This window comes from Pristiophorus japonicus, unplaced genomic scaffold (assembly GCF_044704955.1).
Source record: "Pristiophorus japonicus isolate sPriJap1 unplaced genomic scaffold, sPriJap1.hap1 HAP1_SCAFFOLD_859, whole genome shotgun sequence".
NCBI classification, from domain to species: domain Eukaryota; kingdom Metazoa; phylum Chordata; class Chondrichthyes; family Pristiophoridae; genus Pristiophorus; species Pristiophorus japonicus.
Genome location: NW_027254782.1, coordinates 1 through 19,609, shown reverse-complemented (window position 1 = coordinate 19,609; position 19,609 = coordinate 1). Strand labels below are relative to the sequence as shown.

Sequence of the window (19,609 nt, the reverse complement as noted above, 5' to 3'; positions counted from 1 at the left end):
ATAGAGGTTCAGGGGAGAGGGGCAAGGAGTGAGAGAGAGAAGGGAAGGGGAGAGGGGGAAGGAGAGAGGGTGAGGGGAGAGTCATTGAAAGCAGCCATGCAGGTGCAGCAAGCAGTTAGGAAGGCAAATGGTACGTTGGCCTTCATTGCAAGAGGGTTTGAGTGCAGGAGCAAGGATGTCTTACTCCAGTTATACAGGGCCTTGGTGAGACCACACCTGGAGTATTGTGCACAATTTTGGTCTCCTTACCGAAAGAGATGTACAACAGGACGTGATGGGGAAGGCGGAATGATGAGAGCCTTTTGTTTCAGGGTCGGTCTCAGAATTGTTTAATATTATAATACTTATAAAGCACTTGTTAATTGACAGTGAATTTAAATACTGAGCTAATTTTGAGTAGGCCTCAGTGAGATTTGAACGAGACCAGTGCTTTAACCCCTGAGCTATGGAGCCACCTGCTCTGGGAAAGACAGGGAAGGAGCAGGAAAGAGAGGGGAAGGGAAAAGAGAGAGTGGAAGGAGTGAGAGAGAATAGGGAAGGGGAGTGAGATGCGAAGGCAAGAGAGAGAGGATGCAGGGGAGAGAGAGGGAGATGGGGAGAATCTGAAAAGAAAGGAGGGTGGGGATAGAGGCAGAGAGTGATTTGGAAGGGGAAAGAGAGTCAGGTGTGAGGGGAGCCTGTTGTTCCAGGGTCGGTCTCAGAGCTATTTAATATTTATAATTAAAGCTTCTGTTAATTGACGGTGAATTTAAATGCAGAGCTAATTTTGAGTAAGCCCCAGTGAGATTTGAACTCACGACCCCTGGTTTACTAGACCAGTGCTCTAACCCCTGAGCTATGGAGCCACCGATTCTGGGAAAATTGGGGAAGGAGCAGGAAAGAGAGGGCAAGGGAAAAGAGAGAGTGGAAGGAGTGAGAGAGCCGGGAAGGAGAGAGAGGCGGGGGAAGGGCGTACAGGGAGGAAGAGAGAGGGTGTTGGGGAGAGAGAGTGGGAGAGGGGACGGGAGAGGGAAAGGGAGAGTGAAAAGGCAGAGGGGGTGAGAGAGTGGGTAGCGGAGAGAGGGGATGGGGTAGAGAGAGGGATGATAGAGAAGGAAGGAGAGAGAGGGGAAGGAATGGGGAGAGAATGAAAATAGAGAGTGAAGGGGAGAGAGGGGGAAGGAGTGACAGAGAGTGGGAAGGAGTGACAGAGAGGGGAATGGGAGAGAGAGACGGGGAGGGGAAAGAGGGGTAAGGAGAGACAGAGAGTGGAAGGAGAGAGAGAGGGGGAGAGGGAGAGAGGGATGAAGGGGTGAGAGATAAAGAACGGGAAAGAGGGGGAAGGGGAAAGAGAGAGAGGGGATGGACAGAGAGAAAGCTTGGAAGGGGGGGAGAGAGAGGGGAAGGTGTGTGAGAGAGGGGAGGGGATAGAGCTTAAGGGGAGAGAAAGGGGAAGGAGTGAGAGAGATGGGGAAGGGGAGACAGGAAGGGAGAGAGAGTGGGGATGGGGAGGGAGGGCAGGAAACAGAGGGGACGGGAGAGAGAAAGAGCAGAGGGGTTGAGAGAGTGGGGGAGTGGATAGAGAGGGGGAAGAGAATGAAATTAGAGCGGGAAGGGGAGAGAGGGGAAGAGGGAGAGATCGAGAGTGGAAGGGGAGAGAGAGGGGGAAGGGGAGATAGAGAGTGGAAGGGGAGAGAAGGGGGGAAGGAGAGAGAGAGGGGGAAGGGGAGAGAGAGTGAGAGAGGGGAAGGATATACTTGCCATAGAGGGAGTGCAGCGAAGGTTCACCAGACTGATTCCTGGGATGGCAGGACTGTGGTATGAGGAGAGATTGGGTCGACTGGGCCTGTTTTTACTGGAGTTTAGAAGAATGAGAGGGGATCTGATTGAAACGTATAAAATTCTGACGGGGTTGGACAGACTGGATTGAAATACTAAACTAATTTTGAGTAGGCCCCAGTGAGAGGAGGGAGGGGGAAAGAGGGGGAGAGGAAGGGGAGAGAGAGGGGGGAATGGAGGGAGAGAGAGAGGAGGAAGAGAGGGGAGGAAAGAGACATGAGGGGAGGGAAGAGGGAGAGTGAAAAGGCAGAGGGGGAAGGGGAGAGAGGAGAGAGGGAAGATAGAGGAGTGCGGAGAGAAAGGGGAAGGAGTGCGGAGAGAATGAAAGTAGAGAGTGAAGGGGAGAGAGGCGAAATAGGTGAGAGAGAGAGGGGAAGGGGAAAGCAAGAGAGGGAAGGAGTGAGAGAAAGGGGGGAAGGGGAGAGAGTGTGTGGAAGGAGAGAGAGGGGGGGAAGGTGAGAGTGGGGGGAAGAGAGAGGGTGAGGCGAGGGAGGGGGAAGGTGGGGAGAGACGAATGAGTGAGAGACGGGGAAAGCGAGATAGCGGGAAAAAGATGCAGAACAGGTCGTGATGGGGAAGGGAGGGAAAGTGCAAGAGAGACAAGAATCTGCTGTTTTACGGTCATTCTCGGAGCTGTTGAATATTTATAATAAAGGCTGTTATTAATTGACAGTAAATTTAAATACTGAGCTAATTTTGAGTCGGCCCCAGTGAGATTTGAACCCACGACCCCTGGTTTATTAGACCAGTGCTCTAACCCCTGAGCTATGGAACCACCTGCTCTGGGCTGTGGGTCATTCCCCAGTTAGTACTGTGTGTTTGAAGAATGAGGAGGGGTCAGTGAAACGCTCAGATTGTGTCTCATCCCCCAGACTCCTGCCTCCGTCTCTTCAATATTCGCCTCTCAACATCGATATATCGGGTCTTTCACGTAGTAAAACATCCCAAGGCAACTCAGTCACACTCTGTCCCAATCTCTCAGTCTCTTTGTTTCTCTCAATCTCACTCTCTTTCTTTCTGTCTCTCCCCTTCTCACTCTGTCCCTCAAGGGGGGAAGGCAGAGCGGGGGAAGGGAATAGAAGGGGGGAATGGGAGAGAGAGGGGGCAATGGGAGAGGTGGGGAGGGGGAGAGTCTGATGGGAAAGGGGAGAGCGAGAGTGAGGGAAGGAGGGAAAGGGATGAGGGAGGCGAGTGGAGACAGGGGAAGCGAGGGAGAAGGAGAGGGAGGCGAGAGAGAGGAGGGGAGAAAATGAAAAGGAAGAGGGGAAGGAATGAGTGAGAGGGGAAGGGGAGACAGAGGGAGGAAGAAAGAGGGGCAGGGAAGAGAGAGGGGTGGAAAGGGAAAAGGGAGGTTAAGGGGAGAGGGGGAAGGAGTGAGAGAGAGAGGGGAAGGGGAGAGGGGGAAGGGGAGAGTCATTGAAAGCAGCCATGCCGGTGCAGCAAGCAGTTAGGAAGATAAATGGTACGTTGGTCTTCATTGCAAGAGGGTTTGAGTCCAGGAGCAAGGATGTGTTACTCCAGTTATACAGGGCCTTGGTGAGACCACACCTGGAGTATTGTGCACAGTTTTGGTCTCCTTACCTAAAAAGATGTACAACAGGACGTGATGGGGAAGGCGGAAGCCCTTTGTTTCAGGGTCGGTCTCAGAACTGTTTAATATCATAATACTTACAAAGCACTTGTTAATTGACAGTGAATTGAAATACTCAGCTCGTTTTGAGTCAGCCCCAGTGAGATTTGAACCCACGACCCTGGGTTTACCAGACAAGTGCTCTAACACCTGAGCTATGGAGCTACCTGCCCTGGGAAAGACAGGGGAAGGAGCAGGGAAAAGAGAGAGTGGAATGAGTGAGAGAGAATAGGGAAGGGGAGAGAGATGCGAAGGCAAGAGAGAGGAGGCAGGGGAGAGAATCTGAAAAGAGGGCAGGTGGGATAGAGGCAGAGAGTGATTTGGAAGGGGAGAGAGAGTCGGGTGTGAGGGGAGCCTGTTGTTCCTGGGGTCAGTCTCAGAGCTGTTTAATATTTATAATTAAAGCCTTGTTAATTGACAGTGAATTGAAATACGGAACTAATTTTGAGTAGGCCCCAGTGAGATTTGAACTCACGACCCCTGGTTTACAAGACCAGTGCTCTAACCCCTGAGCTATGGAGCCGCCTGCTCTGAGCAAATTGGGGAAGGAGCAGGAAAGAGAGGGCAAGGGAAAAGAGAGAGTGGAAGGAGTGAGAGAGAGGGGAAGGAGAGGGAGGCGGGGGAAGGGCGTACAGGGAGGAAGAGAGAGGGTGTTGGGGAGAGAGAGTGGGAGAGGGGAGGAATGAGAGGGGACGGGAGAGGGAAAGGGAGAGTGAAAAGGCAGAGGGGGTGAGAGAGTGGGTAGCGGAGAGAGGGGATGGGATAGAGAGAGGGATGATAGAGAAGGAAGGAGAGAGAGGGGAAGGAATGGGGAGAGAATTAAAATAGAGAGTGAAGGGGAGAGAGGGGGAAGGAGTGACAGAGAGTGGGAAGGAGTGACAGAGAGTGGGAAGGGGAGAGAGAGACGGGGAGGGGAAAGAGGGGTAAGGGACGGGAAGACAGAGAGTGGAAGGGGAGAGAGAGGGGGAGAGGGAGAGAGGGAGGAAGGGGAGAGAGATAAAGAACGGGAGAGAGGGGGAAGGGGAAAGAGAGAGAGGGGATGGACAGAGAGAAAGCTTGGAAGGGGGTGAGAGAGAGGGGAAGGTGTGTGAGAGAGGGGAGGGGATAGAGCTTAAGGGGAGAGAAAGGGGAAGGAGTGAGAGAGATGGGGAAGGGGAGACAGGAAGGGAGAGAGAGTGGGGATGGGGAGGGAGGGCAGGAAACAGAGGGGACGGGAGAGAGAAAGAGCAGAGGGGTTGAGAGAGTGGGGGAGTGGATAGAGAGAGGGAAGAGAATGAAATTAGAGCGGGAAGGGGAGAGAGGGGAAGAGGGAGAGATCGAGAGTGGAAGGGGAGAGAGAGGGGGAAGGGGAGATAGAGAGTGGAAGGGGAGAGAAGGGGGGAAGGAGAGAGAGAGGGGGAAGGGGAGAGAGAGTGAGAGAGGGGAAGGATATACTTGCCATAGAGGGAGTGCAGCGAAGGTTCACCAGACTGATTCCTGGGATGGCAGGACTGTGGTATGAGGAGAGATTGGGTCGACTGGGCCTGTTTTTACTGGAGTTTAGAAGAATGAGAGGAGATCTGATTGAAACGTATAAAATTCTGACGGGGTTGGACAGACTGGATTGAAATACTAAACTAATTTTGAGTAGGCCCCAGTGAGAGGAGGGAGGGGGAAAGAGGGGCAGAGGAAGGGGAGAGAGAGGGGGGAATGGAGGGAGAGAGAGGGGAAGGGGAGAGAGATGGGAAGGCGAGAATCTAAAAAGAAAGGGAAAAGAGAGAGAGGAGGAAGAGAGGGGAGGAAAGAGACATGAGGGGAGGGAAGAGGGAGAGTGAAAAGGCAGAGGGGGAAGGGGAGAGAGGGGGAGGGGAGAGAGGGAAGATAGAGGAGTGCGGAGAGAAAGGGGAAGGAGTGCGGAGAGAATGAAAGTAGAGAGTGAAGGGGAGAGAGGCGAAATAGGTGAGAGAGAGAGGGGAAGGGGAAAGCAAGAGAGGGAATGAGAGAGAGAAAGGGGGGAAGGGGAGAGAGTGTGTGGAAGGAGAGAGAGGGGGGGAAGGAGTGAGAGAGAGGGGAAGGGGAGAGTGGGGGGAAGAGAGAGGGTGAGGCGAGGGAGGGGGAAGGGAGGTAGAGGGGAATGAGTGAGAGACGGGGAAAGCGAGATAGCGGGAAAAAGATGCAGAACAGGTCGTGATGGGGAAGGGAGAGAGAGTGCAAGAGAGAAAAGAATCTGCTGTTTTACGGTCATTCTCGGAGCTGTTTAATATTTATAAAAAAGGCTGTTATTAATTGACAGTAAATTTAAATACTGAGCTAATTTTGAGTAGGCCCCAGTGAGATTTGAACCCACGACCCCTGGTTTACTAGACCAGTGCTCTAACCCCTGAGCTATGGAACCACCTGCCTTGGGCTGTGGATCATTCCCCAGTTAGTGCTGTGTGTTTGAAGAATGAGGAGGGGTCAGTGAAACGCTCAGATTGTGTCTCATCCCCCAGACTCCTGCCTCCGTCTCTTCAATATTCGCCTCTCAACATCGATATATCGGGTCTTTCACGTAGTAAAACATCCCAAGGCAACTCAGTCACACTCTGTCCCAATCTCTCTGTCTCTCTGTCTCTCTCAATCTCACTCTCTTTCTTTCTGTCTCTCACCTTCTCACTCTGTCCCTCGAGGGGGGAAGGTAGAGCGGGGGAAGGGGATAGAGGGGGGGAATGGGAGAGAGAGGGGGCAATGGGAGAGGTGGGGAGGGGGAGAGTCTGATGGGAAAGGGGAGAGCGAGAGTGAGGGAAGGAGGGAAAGGGATGAGGGAGGGGAGTAGAGACAGGGGAAGCGAGGGAGAAGGAGAGGGAGGCGAGAGAGAGGAGGGGAGAAAATGAAAAGGAAGAGGGGAAGGAATGAGTGAGAGGGGAAGGGGAGACAGAGGGAGGAAGAAAGAGGGGCAGGGAAGAGAGAGGGGTGGAAAGGGAAAAGAGAGGTTAAGGGGAGAGGGGGAAGGAGTGAGAGAGAGAGGGGAAGGGGAGAGGGGGAAGGGGAGAGTCATTGAAAGCAGCCATGCAGGTGCAGCAAGCAGTTAGGAAGATAAATGGTACGTTGGCCTTCATTGCAAGAGGGTTTGAGTCCAGGAGCAAGGATGTCTTACTCCAGTTAGACAGGGCCTTGGTGAGACCACACTTGGAATATTGTTTTGGTCTCCTTACCTAAAAAGATGTACAACAGGACGTGATGGGGAAGGCGGAAGCCCTTTGTTTCAGGGTCGGTCTCAGAACTGTTTAATATCATAATACTTACAAAGCACTTGTTAATTGACAGTGAATTGAAATACTCAGCTCGTTTTGAGTAAGCCCCAGTGAGATTTGAACCCACGATCCTGGGTTTACTTGACAAGTGCTCTAACCTCTGAGCTATGGAGCCACCTGCCCTGGGAAAGACAGGGGAAGGAGCAGGGAAAAGAGAGAGTGGAATGAGTGAGAGAGAATAGGGAAGGGGAGAGAGATGCGAAGGCAAGAGAGAGGAGGCAGGGGAGAGAATCTGAAAAGAGGGCAGGAGGGATAGAGGCAGAGAGTGATTTGGAAGTGGAGAGAGAGTCAGGTGTGAGGGGAGCCTGTTGTTCCAGGGTCGGTCTCAGAGCTGTTTAATATTTATAATTAAAGCTCTTGTTAATTGACAGTGAATTTAAATACAGAGCTAATTTTGAGTAGGCCCCAGTGAGATTTGAACTCACGACCCCTGGTTTACGAGACCAGTGCTCCAACCCCTGAACTATGGAGACACCTATTCTGGGAAAATTGGGGAAGGAGCAGGAAAGAGAGGGCAAGGGAAAAGAGAGAGTGGAAGGAGTGAGAGAGACGGGAAGTAGAGAGAGGCGGGGGAAGGGCGTACAGGGAGGAAGAGAGAGGGTGTTGGGGAGAGAGAGTGGGAGAGGGGACGGGAGAGGGAAAGGGAGAGTGAAAAGGCAGAGGGGGTGAGAGAGTGGGTAGCGGAGAGAGGGGATGGGGTAGAGAGAGGGATGATAGAGAAGGAAGGAGAGAGAGGGGAAGGAATGGGGAGAGAATGAAAATAGAGAGTGAAGGGGAGAGAGGGGGAAGGAGTGACAGAGAGTGGGAAGGAGTGACAGAGAGTGGGAAGGGGAGAGAGAGACTGGCAGGGGAAAGAGGGGTAAGGGACGGGGAGACAGAGAGTGGAAGGGGAGAGAGAGGGGGAGAGGGACAGAGGGAGGAAGGGGAGAGAGATAAAGAACGGGAGAGAGGAGGAAGGGGAAAGAGAGAGAGGGGATGGTCAGAGAGATGGGGAAGGGGAGACAGGAAGGGAGCGAGAGTGGGGATGGTGAGGGAGGGCAGGAAACAGAGGGGACGGGAGAGAGAAAGAGCAGAGGGGTTGAGAGAGTGGGGGAGTGGATAGAGAGAGGGAAGAGAAGGAAATTAGAGCGGGAAGGGGAGAGAGGGGAAGAGGGAGAGATCGAGAGTGGAAGGGGAGAGAGAGTGGGAAGGGGAGATAGAGAGTGGAAGGGGAGAGAAGGGGGGAAGGAGAGAGAGAGGGGGAAGGGGAGAGAGAGTGAGAGAGGGGAAGGATATACTTGCCATAGAGGAATGCAGGGAAGGTTCACCAGACTGATTCCTGGGATGGCAGGACTGTGGTATGAGGAGAGATTGGGTCGACTGGGCCTGTATTCACTGGAGTTTAGAAGAATGAGAGGGGATCTGATTGAAACGTATAAAATTCTGACGGGGTTGGACAGACTGGATTTAAATACTAAACTAATTTTGAGTAGGCCCCAGTGAGAGGAGGGAAGGGGAAAGAGGGGGAGAGGAAGGGGTGAGAGAGGGTGGAATGGAGGGAGAGAGAGGGAAAGGGAAAAGAGATCGCGGAAGGAGTGAGCGAGAGGGGCAGGAGAGCAAGGGAGGGGGCAGGGGAGAGAGAAAGGGAGGGGAGAGAGAGGGAGATCGGGAAAGAGAGGTAGGGGAAGGTGAGAGAGTGGGGAAGGGAGGGAGAGAGGGTGGGGAAGGGAGTTGGGGAAGGTGAAAGAGAGGTTAAGAGGAGTGATGCAGAAGGAGTGAGAGAGAGTGGGGGAAGGGGAGAGACGGGAATGGGAGAAAGTTGGGAAAGAGAGTGAGGGACGAGGCAGGGGAGAGAGAAAGGGGAAGGTTAGAGAGAGGGAGAAGGGGAGAATCTGAAATGAAAGGGAAAAGTGAGAGAAGGGAGGGGAGCAGAGAGGGAGGAGGGAGAGAGTGTGAGGGATGAATGAGGGACGTGGAAAGAGAGATAGCGGGAAAGGGAGAGAGGGATAAAAAGATGTAGAACTGGTTGTGATGGGGAAAAAAGAGAGAGAGAAGCCTGTCGTTCCAGGGTTGGTCTCAGAGCGATTTAATATTTATAATTAAACACCTTGTTAATTGACAGTGAATTTAAATATTAAGCTAATTTTGAGTAGGCCCCAGTGAGATTTGAACCCACGACCCCTGGTTTATTAGACCAATGCTCTAACCCCTGAGCTATGGAACCACCTGCCCTGGGTTGTGGGTCATTCCCCAGTTAGTGCTGTGTGTTTGAAGAATGAGGAGGGGTCAGTGAAACGCTCAGATTGTGTCTCATCCCCCAGACTCCTGCCTCCGTCTCTTCAATATTCACCTCTCAACATCGATATATCGGGTCTTTCACGTAGTAAAACATCCCAAGGCAACTCAGTCACACTCTGCCTCAATCTCTCAGTCTCTCTGTCTCTCTCAATCTCACTCTCTTTCTTTCTGTCTCTCACCTTCTCACTCTGTCCCTCGAGGGGGGAAGGTAGAGCGGGGGAAGGGGAGAGAGCGGGGGAATGGGAGAGAGAGGGGGGCAATGGGAGAGGTGGGGAGGGGGAGAGTCTGATGGGAAAGGGGAGAGCGAGAGCGAGGGAAGGGGGGAAAGGGATGAGGGAGGGGAGTGGAGACAGGGGAGGCGAGGGAGAAGGAGAGGCAGGCGAGAGAGAGGAGGGGAGAAAATGAAAAGGAAGAGGGGAAGGAATGAGTGAGAGGGGAAGGGGAGACAGATGCAGGAAGAAAGAGGGGCAGGGAAGAGAGTGGTGGAAAACTTGGAAGGGGGGGAGAGAGAGGGGGGAAGGTGTGTGAGAGAGGGGAGGGGATAGAGCTTAAGGGGAGAGAAAGGGGAAGGAGGGTGAGAGAGGGGAGGGGATAGAGCTTAAGGGGAGAGAAAGGGGAAGGAGTGAGAGAGATGGGGAGGGGATAGAGCTTAAGGGGAGAGAAAGGGGAAGGAGGGTGAGAGAGGGGAGGGGATAGAGCTTAAGGGGAGAGAAAGGGGAAGGAGTGTGAGAGAGGGGAGGGGATAGAGCTTAAGGGGAGAGAAAGGGGAAGGAGTGTAAGAGAGGGGAGGGGATAGAGCTTAAGGGGAGAGAAAGGGGAAGGAGTGAGAGAGATGGGGAAGGGGAGATAGGGAGGAAGAGAGAGGGGAAAGGGAGAGAGAGTGGGGATGGGGAAGGAGGGCAGGAAAGAGAGGGGATGGGAGAGAGAAAGGGCAGAGGGGTTGAGAGAGTGGGGGAGTGGGTAGAGAGAGGGAAGAGAATGAAATTAGAGCGGGAAGGGGAGAGAGGGGAAGAGGGGGAGATTGAGAGTGGAAGGGGAGAGAGAGGGGGAAGGGGAGAGAGAGGGGGAATGGGAGAGAGAGTGAGAGAGGGGAAGGAGTTAGAGAGAGTGAGAGAGGGGAAGGAGTTAGAGAGAGAGGAAGGAGTGAAAGAGAGGGGAGGGAAGTGTAGACAGGGAGGAAGAGAGAGGGGAAAGGAAGAGAGAGAGGGGAAGGGAAAGAGAGGGAGGGGAAGGGGAGAGAGAGTGTGGAAGAGGAGAGAGAGTGTGAGGGAAGAGAGAGGGGGAAGGAGTGAGAGAGAGGGGGAGAGGAGAGATGGGGGAAGAAACATAGAAATATAGAAAATAGGTGCAGGAGTAGGCCATTCGGCCCTTTGAGCCTGCACCACCATTCAATAAGATCATGGTTGTTCATTCAATCAGTACCCCTTTCCTGCTTTCTCTCCATATCCTTTGATCCCTTTAGCTGTCAGGGCCATATCTAACTCCCTCTAGAATATATCAAATGAACTGGCCTCAACAACTCTCTGCGGCAGGGAATTCCACAGGTTAACAACTCTCTGAGTGAAGAAGTTTCTCCTCATCTCAGTCCTAAATGGCTTACCCCTTATCCTTCGATTGTGACCCCTGGTTCTGGACTTCCCCAACATCGGGAACATTCTACCCGCATCTAACCTGTCCAGTCCAGTCAGAATCTTGTGTGTTTCTTTGAGATCCACTCTCATCCTTCTAAACTCAAATAAATAAAGGCCCAGTTGATCCAGTCTCTTCTCATATGTCAGTGCAGTCATCCCGGGAATCAGTCTGGTGAACCTTCGCTGCACTCCCTCAATAGCAAGAATGTCCTTCCTCAGATTACGAGACCAAAACTGAACACAATATTCCAGATGAGGCCTCACCAAGGCCCTGTACAACTGCAGTAACACCTCCCTGCTCCTATACCCAAATCTTCTCGCTATGAAGGCCAACATACCATTTGCCTTCTTCACCGCCTGCTATACCTGCATGCCCACTTTCAATGACTGATGTACCATGACACCCAGGTCTCGTTGCACCTCCCCTTTTCCTAAAGTGTCACCATTCAGATAATATTCTGTCTTTGCGTTTTTGCCCCCAGTGTGGATAACCTCACATTTATCCACATTATACTGCATCTGCCATGCATTTGCCCACTCACCTAACCTGTCCAAGTCACCCTGCAGCCTCTTAGTGTCCTCCTCACAGCTCACACCACCACCCAGTTTAGTGTCATCTGCAAACGTGCAGATATTACACTCAATTCCTTCATCGAAATCATTGATGTATATTGTAAATAGCTGGGGTCCCAGCACTGAGCCCTGCGGCACTCCTGCCATTCTGAAGAGGACCCGTTTATTCCCGACTCTGCTTCCTGTCTGCCAACCAGTTCTCTATCCACGTCAGTACATTACCCCCTCCAATACCATGTGCTTTAATTTTGCACACCAATCTCCTCTGTGGGACCTTGTCAAAAGCCTTTTGAAAGTCCAAATACACCACATCCACTGGTTCTCCCTTGTCCACTCTGCTAGTTACATCCTCAAAAAACTCCAGAAGATTCATCAAGCACGATTTCCCTTTCATAAATCCATGCTGACTTGGACCGATCCTGTCACTGCTTTCCGAATGTGCTGCTATTTCATCCTTCATGGTTGATTGCAACATTTTCCCCACTGCTGATGTCAGGCTAAACAGTCAAAGCGAAAGAGAGGGATTGTGGAATGGGGGGAGAGAGGACAAGAGAGATGGGGGGGCGACAGCAAATGAAGTATGAGACTGACTTAGCAACAGAGTGGTGTAGTGAGAGGATAATGAATGAGAAAGAGATATTTAAATCGTGAACTAACTTTGAGTAGGCCGCAGTGAGATTTAAACCCACGACCGCTGGTTTACTAGACCAGTGCTCCAACCCCTGAGCTATGGAGCCACCTGCCTTGGGCTGTGGGTCATTCCCCAGTTAGTGCTGTGTGTTTGAAGAATGAGGAGGGGTCAGTGAAACGCTCAGATTGTGTCTCATCCCCCAGACTCCTGCCTCCGTCTCTTCAATATTCGCCTCTCAACATCGATATATCGGGTCTTTCACGAAGTAAAACATCCCAAGGCAACTCAGTCACACTCTGCCTCAATCTCTCTTTCTCTCTGTCTCTCTCAATCTCACTCTCTTTCTTTCTGTCTCTCACCTTCTCACTCTGTCCCTCGAGGGGGGAAGGTAGAGCGGGGGAAGGGGAGAGAGGGAGAAGGGGAGAGAGAGGGGGGGAATGGGAGAGAGAGGGAGAATGGGAGAGGTGGGGAGGGTGTGAATCTGATGGGAAAGGGGAGAGCGAGAGCGAGGGAAGGAGGGAAAGGGATCAGGGAGGGGAGTGGATACAAGGGAGGCGAGGGAGAAGGAGAGGGAGGCGAGAGAGAGGAGGGGAAAAAATGAAAAGGAAGAGGGGAAGGAATGAGTGAGAGGGGAAGGGGAGAGAGAGGGGTGGAAAGGGAAAAGAGAGGTTAAGGGGAGAGGGGTAAGGAGTGAGAGAGAGAGGGAAGGGGAGAGAGGGTGAAGAGAGAGGGTGAGGGGAGAGTCAGTGAAAGCAGCCATGCAGGTGCAGCAAGCAGTTCGGAAGGCAAATGGTACGTTGGCCTTCATTGCAAGAGTGTTTGAGTACAGGAGCAAGGATGTGTTACTCCAGTTATACAGGGCCTTGGTGAGACCACACCTGGAGTATTGTGTACAGTTTTGGTCTCCTTACCTAAGGAAGGATACACTTGTCATAGAGGGAGTGCAGTGAAGGTTCACCAGACTGATTCCTGGGATGGCAGGACTGTGGTATGAGGAGAGATTGGGTCGACTGGGCCTGTATTCACTGGAGTTTAGAAGAATGAGAGGGGATCTGATTGAAAGGTATAAAATTCTGACGGGGTTGGACAGACTGGATGTGGGGAGGATGTTTCCCCGGGGGCTGGGAAGTCTAGAACAAGGGGTCACACAGTCTCAGGATACGGGGTAGGAAATTTAGGAGCGAGATGAGGAGAAATGTTTTCACTCAGAGGGAGGTGAACCTGTGGAATTCTCTACCACAGAAGGCTGTGGAGGACAAGTCACTGAATATATTTAAGAGGGAGACAGATAGATTTCTAGACACAAAAGGCATCAAGGGGCATGGGGAGAAAGCGGGAATATGGTGTTGAGATAGAGGGCCAGCCATGAAGAAGGCTAACTTTGAAGGTATGAGGCGTGAATTGGCTCAGATGGATTGGCGAATGATACTTAAGGGGTTGACTGTGGATGGGCAATGGCAGACATTTAGAGACCGCATGGATGAACTACAACAATTGTACATTCCTGTCTGGCATAGAAATAAAAAAGTGAAGGTGGCTCAACCGTGGCTATCAAGGGAAATCAGGGATAGTTTTAAAGCCAAGGAAGTGGCATACAAATTGGCCAGAAATAGCAGCGAACCTGGGGACTGGGAGAAATTTAGAACTCAGCAGAGGAGGACAAAGGGTTTGATTAGGGCAGGGAAAATGGAGTATGAGAAGAAGCTTGCAGGGAACATTAAGACGGATTGCAAAAGTTTCTATAGATATGTAAAGAGAAAAAGGTTAGTAAAGACAAACGTAGGTCCCCTGCAGTCAGAATCAGGGGAAGTCATAACGGGGAACAAAGAAATGGCGGACCAATTGAACAAGTACTTTGGTTCGGTATTCACGAAGGAGGACACGAACAACCTTCCGGTTATAAAAGGGGTCGGGGGGTCTAGTAAGGAGGAGGAACTGAGGGAAATCCTTATTAGCCGGGAAATTGTGTTGGGGAAATTGATGGGATTGAAGGCCGATAAATCCCCAGGGCCTGATGGACTGCATCCCAGAGTACTTAAGGAGGTGGCCTTGGAAATAGTGGATGCGTTGACAGTCATTTTCCAACATTCCATTGACTCTGGATCAGTTCCTATGGAGTGGAGGGTAGCCAATGTAACCCCACTTTTTAAAAAAGGAGGGAGAGAGAAAACAGGGAATTATAGACCGGTCAGCCTGACATCGGTAGTGGGTAAAATGATGGAATCAATTATTAAGGATGTCATAGCAGTGCATTTGGAAAGAGGTGACATGATAGGTCCAAGTCAGCATGGATTTGTGAAAGGGAAATCATGCTTGACAAATCTTCTGGAATTTTTTGAGGATGTTTCCAGTAGAGTGGATAAGGGAGAACCAGTTGATGTGGTATATTTGGACTTTCAGAAGGCGTTCGACAAGATCCCACACAAGAGATTGATGTGCAAAGTTAGAGCACATGGGATTGGGGGTAGTGTACTGACATGGATTGAGAACTGGTTGTCAGACAGGAAGCAAAGAGTAGGAGTAAATGGGTACTTTTCAGAATGGCAGGCAGTGACTAGTGGGGTACCGCAAGGTTCTGTGCTGGGGCCCCAGCTGTTTACACTGTACATTAATGATTTAGATGAGGGGATTAAATGTAGTATCTCCAAATTTGCGGATGACACTAAGTTGGGTGGCAGTGTGAGCTGCGAGGAGGATGCTGTGAGGCTGCAGAGCGACTTGGATAGGTGAGGTGAGTGGGCAAATGCATGGCAGATGAAGTATAATGTGGATAAATGTGAGGTTATCCACTTTGGTGGTAAAAACAGAGAGACAGACTATTATCTGAATGGTGACAGATTAGGAAAAGGGGAGGTGCAAAGAGACCTGGGTGTCATGGTACATCAGTCATTGAAGGTTGGCATGCAGGTGCAGCAGGCGGTTAAGAAAGCAAATGGCATGTTGGCCTTCATAGCAAGGGGATTTGAGTACAGGGGCAGGGAGGTGTTGCTACAGTTGTACAGGGCATTGGTGAGGCCACACCTGGAGTATTGTGTACAGTTTTGGTCTCCTAACCTGAGGAAGGACATTCTTGCTATTGAGGGAGTGCAGCGAAGGTTCACCAGACTGATTCCCGGGATGGCGGGACTGACCTATCAAGAAAGACTGGATCAACTGGGCTTGTATTCACTGGAGTTCAGAAGAATGAGAGGGGACCTCATAGAAACGTTTAAAATTCTGACGGGGTTAGACAGGTTAGATGCAGGAAGAATGTTCCCAATGTTGGGGAAGTCCAGAACTAGGGGTCACAGTCTAAGGATAAGGGGTAAGCCATTTAGGACCGAGATGCGGAGGAACTTCTTCACCCAGAGAGTGGTGAACCTGTGGAATTCTCTACCACAGAAAGTTGTTGAGGCCAATTCACTAAATATATTCAAAAAGGAGTTAGATGAGGTCCTTACTGCTAGGGAGATCAAGGGGTATGGCGAGAAAGCAGGAATGGGGTACTGAAGTTGAATGTTCAGCCATGAACTCATTGAATGGCGGTGCAGGCTAGAAGGGCCGAATGGCCTACTCCTGCACCTATTTTCTATGTTTCTATGTTTCTATGATCATATTGAATGGTGGTGCAGGCTCGAAGGGCCGAATGGACAACTCCTGTTCCTATTTTCGATGTTTCGATCCATGAGGGAGAGACGGGTAAAGCGAGATAACTAAAAAGAAGTACAACAGGTCATGATGGGGAAGCTGGAATGACGAGCTTTTGGTCCAGGAACTGTTTAATATTACAATACTTCCAAGCACTTGTCAATGGACAGTGAATTTAAATACTGAGTTAATTTTGAGTCGGCCCCAGTGAGATTTGAACTCACAACCGCTGGTTTACAAGACCAGTGCTCGAACCCCTGAGCTATCAGCTACCTGCGTTGAGAAAGACAGGGGAAGGAGCAGGAAAGAGAGGAGAAGGGAAAAGAGGGAGTGGAAGGAGTGAGAGGGGGGGAAGGGGGAGAGAGCGAGAGGGGAAGGGGAGAGAGTGGGGAAAGAGTGAGAGTGGGGGAAGGGGAGAGAGAGTGGAAGGGGTGCGTGAGAGGGGAGGGGGAGAGTGTGGGAGGGGAAGGGGATTGGGAGAGGAAGGAGAGAGAGAGGAGAAGGGGAGGAAGGGGATGGGGAGACATTGGGAGGGGAAGGGGAGAGAGAGTGTGGAAGGGAGGGAGAGAGGCGAAGGAGTGAGGGAGGTGGGGAAGATGAAAGAGAGATTAAGAGGAGTGGTGAGGAAAGAGTGAGAGAGAGAGGGGAAGAGGAGAGAAGGAGGAGTCAGAGAGAGAGATGGGAAGGGGAGAGAAGTAGGAGTCAGGGAGAGAGATGGGAAGGGGAGAGAAGGAGGAGTCAGGGAGAGAGATGGGAAGGTGAGAGAAGGAGGAGTCAGGGAGAGAGATGGGAAGGGGAGAGAGGCGAAGGAGAGGATCTGACAGAAAAGGGAAAAGAGAGAGAGAAATGGGATTGAGTGAGAGACGGGGGAAGCGAGTCGCGATGGGGAAGGGAGAGAGAGAGTGCAAGAGAGAAGGGGAGCCTGTTGTTCCAGGATCAGTCTTGGAGCTGTTTAATATTTATAATTAAAGCCCTTGTTAATTAAAAGAGAATTGAAACACTCAGCTAATTCTGAGTAGTCCCCAGAGAGATTTAAACTCACAACCCTTGGTTGTCAAGACCAGTGTTCTAACCCCTGAGCTATGGAGTCATCTGTTGTGTGAAAAATCGGGGAAGGAGCAGGAAAGAGAGGGGAAGGGAAAAGAGAGAGTGGAAGGAGTGAGAGAGAGTGGAAAGGGAGACAGAGAGGGAAGGGGTGAGAGAGGGGAAGGAGTGAGAGAGGGGAAGGAGTGAGAGAGAGAGAAGGGGAGAATCTGAAAAGAAAATACAGAGAGGGGAAGGGGAAAGAGAGGGAGGGGAAGGAGTGAGAGAGTGAGGAAAGGGGAGAGACGGGAATGGGAGAAAGTTGGGAAAGAGAGAGGGAGGAGAGGAGAGAATCTGAAATGAAAAGGAAAAGTGAGGGGTGCGGAGAGGGAGGAGGGAGAAAGGGTGAGGCGAGGTTGAGGGAAGGGGGGAGAGGGGAATGAGTGAGAGACAGGGAAAAAGATGTGGAACATGGAAGTTTATTATTCCAGGGTTGGTTGCAGAGCTGTTTAATATTTATAATCTTTGTTAATTAACAGTGAATTTAAATACTGAGCTAATTTTGATTAAGCTCCAGTGAGATTTGAACTCACGACCCCTGGTTTACTAGACCAGTGCTCTAACTCCTGAGCTATGGAGCCACCTGCTGTGGGAAAGACAGGAGAAAGAGCAGGAAAGAGAGGGGAAGGGAAAAGAGAGAGTGGAAGGAGTGAGAGAGAGTGGGGAAGGGGAGAGAGAGTGTGGAACGGAGGGAGAGAGGGAAGGGGAGAGAGAGGGAATGAGTGAGAGAGAGAGAGAGGGGAAGGGAAGAGAGATGTGAAGGCAAAAGAGCGAGGGAGGAGGCAGGGGCGAGAGAAAGGAAGGGGAGAGAGAGGGAGAAGGGGAGAATCTGAAAAGAAAGGGAAAAGAGAGCGAGAGAGGAGGGAGGGGTGGGAGGGGAGGAAAGAGAGAGTGAAAAGGCAGAGAGGGAAGGAGCGAGAGGAGAGAGAGTAGGTAGTGGAGAGAGGGGGAGGGGAGAGAGGGAGAAGATAGAGGAGGAAGGAGAGAGAGGGGAAGTCGAGAGAGAATGAAAGTAGAGAGAGAAGGGGAGAGAGAGGAAGGAGAGAGAGAGGAAGGAGTGAGAGAGAGGGGGGATGATTGGGGAAGGGGAGATTGAGGGGGAAGAGGAGAGAGCGGGGGAAGGGGAGGGAGTTGAAGAGAGGGGAATGAGTGAGAGATGGGGAAAGCGAGATCGCAGGAAAGGGAGAGAGAGGTAAAAAGATGTAGAACGGGTTGTGATGGGGAACAGAGAGCCTTTTGTATCACAGTCAGTTTCAGAGGTGTTCAATAATTATAATTAAAGCCCTTGTTAATTGACAGTGAACTTAAATACTGAGCTAACTTTGAGAAGGCCCCAGTGAGAGGCCAAGTCAATATATTTAAGAGGGAGACAGATAGATTTCTAGACACAAAAGGTATCAAGGGGTATGGGGAGAAAGTGGGAATATAGTGTTGAGATAGAGGATCAGCCATGATCATATTGAATGGTGGTGCAGGCTCGAAGGGCCAAATGGCCTACTCATGCTCCGATTTTCAATGTTTCGATGAATGAGGGAGAGACGGGTAAAGCAAGATAGCTAAAAAGATGTTCAACAGGTCGTGATGGGGAAGCTGGAATGATGTGCTCTTTGGTCCAGGAACTGTTTAATATTATAATACTTCCAAGCCCTTGTCAATGGACAATGAACTTAAATACTGAGTTAATTTTGAGAAACAGGAGGGAGTGAGTGAGTGAGTGAAGAGGCAGAGGGACAAGAGAGTGAGTGAGGGAGAGGATAATGAATGAGAGACGGGTGCTCTAACACCTGAGCTAGGGAGCCACCTGCTCTGGGAAAAACAGGGGAAGCAGCAGGAAAGAGAGGGGGAGGGAAACGAGAGAGTGGAAGGAGTGAGAGAGGGAGGGAAGGGGAGAGAGCGAGAGGGGAAGGGGAGAGAGTGGGGAAAGAGTGAGAGAAGGGGAGAGAGAGTGGAAGGAGTGAGAGAGAGGGGAAGGAGTGAGTGAGAGGGGAGGGGGAGAATGTGCGAGGGGAAGGGGAGAGATTGGGAGAGGAAGAGGAAAGAGAGAGAGGAGAAGGGGAGAGAGTGGAAGGGGAAAGAGTGGGAGGGGAAGGGAGAGAGAGTGTGGAAGGGAGGGAGAGAGGCAAAGGAGTGAGAGAGAGAGGGGAAGGGGAGAGAGGCGAAGGAGAGGATCTGAAAGAAAAGGGAAAAGAGAGAGAGAGAGAAAGGGGAATGAGTGAAGTGAGATTGTGGGAAAGGGAGAGAGGGGTAGAAAGATGAGGAAGGGGAAAGAGAGTGCAATACAGACAAGAAGAGGAGAGGGGAGCCTGTTGTTCCAGCGTCAGTTTCAGAGCTGTTTAATATTTATAATTAAAGCCCTTGTTAATTGATGGCAAATTTAAATACTGAGCTAATTTTGAGCAAATCCCAGTGAGATTTGAACTCACAACCACTGCTTTACTAAACCAGCGCTCTAACCCCTGAGCTATGGAGCCACCTGCTCTAAGAAATACAGGGGAAGGAGCAGGAAAGAGAGGGGAAGGGAAAAGAGAGAGTGGAAGGAGTGAGAGAGAGGGGAAGGGGAGAGAGAGAGAGAGGGGAAGGGGAGAGAGAGAGAGGGGGAAGGGGAGAGTGAGAGGGGAAGGGAAGAGAGAGAGAGAGGGGGGAAGAGTAGCGTGAGAGGGGAAGGGGAGAGAGAGAGAGGGGAAGGGGAGAGAGAGAGAGGGGGAAGGGGAGAGTGAGAGGGGAAGGGAAGAGAGAGAGAGGGGAAGGGGAGAGAGAGAGAGGGGGAAGGGGAGAGTGAGAGGGGAAGGGGAGAGAGGGAGAGGGGAAGGGGAGAGAGAGAGAGAGGGGGGAAGGGAAGAGTGAGAGGGGAAGGGGAGAGTGAGAGGGGAAGGGGAGAGAGAGAGAGGGGGAAGGGGAGAGTGAGAGGGGGGGAAGGGGAGAGTGAGAGGGGAAGGGGAGAGAGAGAGAGGGGGAAGGGGAGCAAGAGAGGGAAAGGGGAGAGAGGGAGGAGGCAGGGGCGAGAGAAAGGAAGGGGAGAGGGAGAAGGGGAGAATGTAAACAGAAAGGGAAAAGAGAGAGGGAGAGG

At 51.5% G+C, this 19,609-nt stretch overlaps 7 non-coding genes across 7 annotated transcripts; all 7 read right to left on the bottom strand.

Moving 5' to 3' along the window:
* Positions 1-772: 772 nt before the first annotated feature.
* trnat-agu (transfer RNA threonine (anticodon AGU)) lies at positions 773-845 on the bottom strand. The gene has a single exon. It is a non-coding gene; the product is annotated as a tRNA-Thr (tRNA).
* A 1,675-nt stretch (positions 846-2,520) lies between these two features.
* Positions 2,521-2,593, bottom strand: trnai-aau (transfer RNA isoleucine (anticodon AAU)). The gene has a single exon. It is a non-coding gene; the product is annotated as a tRNA-Ile (tRNA).
* Positions 2,594-3,898: 1,305 nt separating this feature from the next.
* Positions 3,899-3,971, bottom strand: trnat-ugu (transfer RNA threonine (anticodon UGU)). The gene has a single exon. It is a non-coding gene; the product is annotated as a tRNA-Thr (tRNA).
* Positions 3,972-5,749: 1,778 nt separating this feature from the next.
* On the bottom strand, positions 5,750-5,822 carry trnat-agu (transfer RNA threonine (anticodon AGU)). Its single transcript has one exon. It is a non-coding gene; the product is annotated as a tRNA-Thr (tRNA).
* Positions 5,823-7,120: 1,298 nt separating this feature from the next.
* trnat-cgu (transfer RNA threonine (anticodon CGU)) lies at positions 7,121-7,193 on the bottom strand. Its single transcript has one exon. It is a non-coding gene; the product is annotated as a tRNA-Thr (tRNA).
* A 1,657-nt stretch (positions 7,194-8,850) lies between these two features.
* Positions 8,851-8,923, bottom strand: trnai-aau (transfer RNA isoleucine (anticodon AAU)). Its single transcript has one exon. It is a non-coding gene; the product is annotated as a tRNA-Ile (tRNA).
* Positions 8,924-17,050: 8,127 nt separating this feature from the next.
* trnat-agu (transfer RNA threonine (anticodon AGU)) lies at positions 17,051-17,123 on the bottom strand. Its single transcript has one exon. It is a non-coding gene; the product is annotated as a tRNA-Thr (tRNA).
* Positions 17,124-19,609: the final 2,486 nt, after the last annotated feature.